Source organism: Labeo rohita, chromosome 12, assembly GCF_022985175.1.
Source record: "Labeo rohita strain BAU-BD-2019 chromosome 12, IGBB_LRoh.1.0, whole genome shotgun sequence".
NCBI classification, from domain to species: Eukaryota; Metazoa; Chordata; class Actinopteri; order Cypriniformes; family Cyprinidae; genus Labeo; species Labeo rohita.
In genome coordinates this window covers 15,506,129-15,508,932 of record NC_066880.1, presented here as the reverse complement: position 1 = coordinate 15,508,932, position 2,804 = coordinate 15,506,129, and positions in this window count along the sequence as shown.

Here is a 2,804-nt window from a genome sequence, read left to right as displayed (position 1 = left end):
TTACATTGTGCACATTTTTATCCTGCTAAAAAAGCTTTGAACAATATTTAAATTCAAAACAAGCTATTTTTTGAATATTTTACAGAAAGGGAAGTATTTACTGTGCACTTCAGTACTGGTGTCTTTGAAGTATTGGGTGAATGTGAATGACATGTTTGAGAGGAAATTCCTTTGTATATTATAGCAAATTGCTCATTAATAAACTCCTTGCATGGACTGTTGTTTTTATTTTTATCGATTGGTTAATTCCATGTCTAACGTGGAAGGGATAAACTATTTGAAAGCTTGTTTCCTCTTTAAAGGGGACATCGGATGCCAAATTCACTTTTACATGGTGTTTGCATATAAATACAATGATAAAACTCCATTCACTAATTTTAAAATTCTCAAAAAACCGAACATTCTCAAGTTTTGATTTTCTGAGCAGTATGATGTCATACGAGACAGACTGTCCCGTATTAGCATATCTCCGCCCTTAGCCAGTTGCACACTGTCCAGAAAATAAAATAATAAAATAATAAATAATATAATGTTAATAATAATATAATAAAATGTTTTTCGGAAAATAAAAATTTGTATACTTTTTAAGCACAAAAGCTCATGTAGAACAGGCTCTGGGATGCGCGTTTACGTACTATTGAATCACGTCTAAAGGTCATGCGAACCTAGGCGGAACCACAGACCCAGTGTTTACAAAGCGAACGTGCAAAGACTAAGAAAGTGAAAGTGCAAAACACTGTTTACAAACAGAAACGATGTTGGACAATTCTGAAGTTGTAGGAGAAAATAACATGGAGTTTTTCGACATTACCTTTTGGAGCCGGAGTACACAGGCGATGAACTTGAACTTCGAAGACGTGATTCGTAGTAGTGATGGGAAGTTTGGATCATTTTACTGACTCGGACCTTTGAGTCTCGTTTAGCAAAATGAACAAATATTTTTTTCAGTCATTTCGTTCATTTTAGCAAAATCAGCATCACGTGACAGCCCCATAAGATGAACGAACGACTCGAAAAACCTGAAGACTCGAAACAGGTGTTGCGCATGCGTGACTCACTCCCCGAGGCGATTCTTCTCGAGTCACATTAAAGATTCGTTTAAAAAGAAAGAATCGTTCAAGAACGACCCATGGACGCGCATCTCAGAGCCTGTGCTTCACAAGCTTTTGTGCTTAAAAAGTATACAAATTTATATTTTTTGAAAACAACGCAAGATAAGACTCTTCTTCCTTGGCTGGGATCATTTAGAGTCCTCTGAGGCTGCATTTAAGCTGCGTTTTGGAAGTTCAAATTCGGGGCACCAATTGAGTCCATTATATGCAGAAAAATCCATATTTTCCATGAACATCTTGGATGACAAGGGGGTGAGTAAGTAATTTGTAAATTGTTGTTCTGGAAGTGGAGTTCTCCTTTAAGCAGCTGCAATGTCTTGCAAGCAATGCAGGTGTTTTGCATTTAGATGTAAAACTGAACATAAGAGTCTTATTTTCTCCTGACATGAGAGCCACTTCAGGATCAGTTTTGTTTTTGACTGTAACCGAATACACAACAAATGGAGGAGAGGGTGGAGTGAGCAGTAGCTCATGATCTTATCCATCGAAACGATCGGTTATTTTCGAAAAAAATTTTACAATTATATACTTTTTAACCTCAAATGCTCATCTTGTCTAGCTCTGCGATGTGCATGCGTACTCTGTGTAATCTGGGTCAATACAGTTAGGGTATGTCAAAAAACTCCCATCTCTTTTTCTCCTCCAACTTCAAAATCATCCACATCGCTGTTTTACATTTTTTTGTAAAGGACGTTTGACCTTCTTTACATGTTCACTTTGTGAACACTGGGTCTGTACTTCTGCAGCGATGTAGGATGATTTTAAAGTTGGAGGAGAAAAAGAGATGGGAGTTTTTTGACATACCCTAACTGTATTGACCCAGATTACACAGAGTGCGCATGCACATCGCAGAGCTAGACAAGACAAGCATTTGAGGTTAAAAAGTATATAAATTGTAAATTCTTTTTAGAAAATAACCAATCGTTTCACTTGATAAGACACTTCTTCCTTGGCTGGGATCGTTTAGAGCTCTTTGAAGTTGCTTTTAAACTGCATTTTGGAAGTTCAAACTCACGGGCACCATTGAAGTCCACTATATGGAAAATGTTTTCCTCAAGAAACATAATTTCTTTACAACTGAAGAAAGAAAGACATGAACATCTTGGATGACAAGAGGGTGAGTAAATTATCTGTAAATTCTTGTTCTGGAAGTGAACTAACTCCGTTAATATATAAAATAAGCCAAAAACTATAAATATACAAAGGAAGTTTGAACCAAAACTCTTTAGTTACCAACGTTCTTTAAAAATATCTTCTGAAGAAAGTCTTAAAGGTTTGGAATGACATGAGGGTGAGTAAATGATGACAGAATCTTTATGTAGGAAGCAAAACTTGCAAATCAGTTCATGAATTAGGAGGAAGGATTATCTCAGAGTGCGGTATTTGGGGCCACAGGTTCCTTAATGCATGCAGCATATTACAATGGAAACCCTCTACTATTTTTAAACATCTAATTTTATCCTGTGTTATGTAAATCATGACTGTTTTAAACCTTGTCACTTCATGTAGGATATGGGAAAATGAGGATATATGCAAAGAGGATGTGACAGTGTAAAATTACATGAAGTTGTATTGGCGTTTGCCAACACTTAAATAGGCAACATATATGTTGTACAAAAGCTTCAAATTCTCAGAATCAGTGTGAATGGAATATGCATGTTCGGCTCATAGTAAATCTTTCAGCTCTCTCTC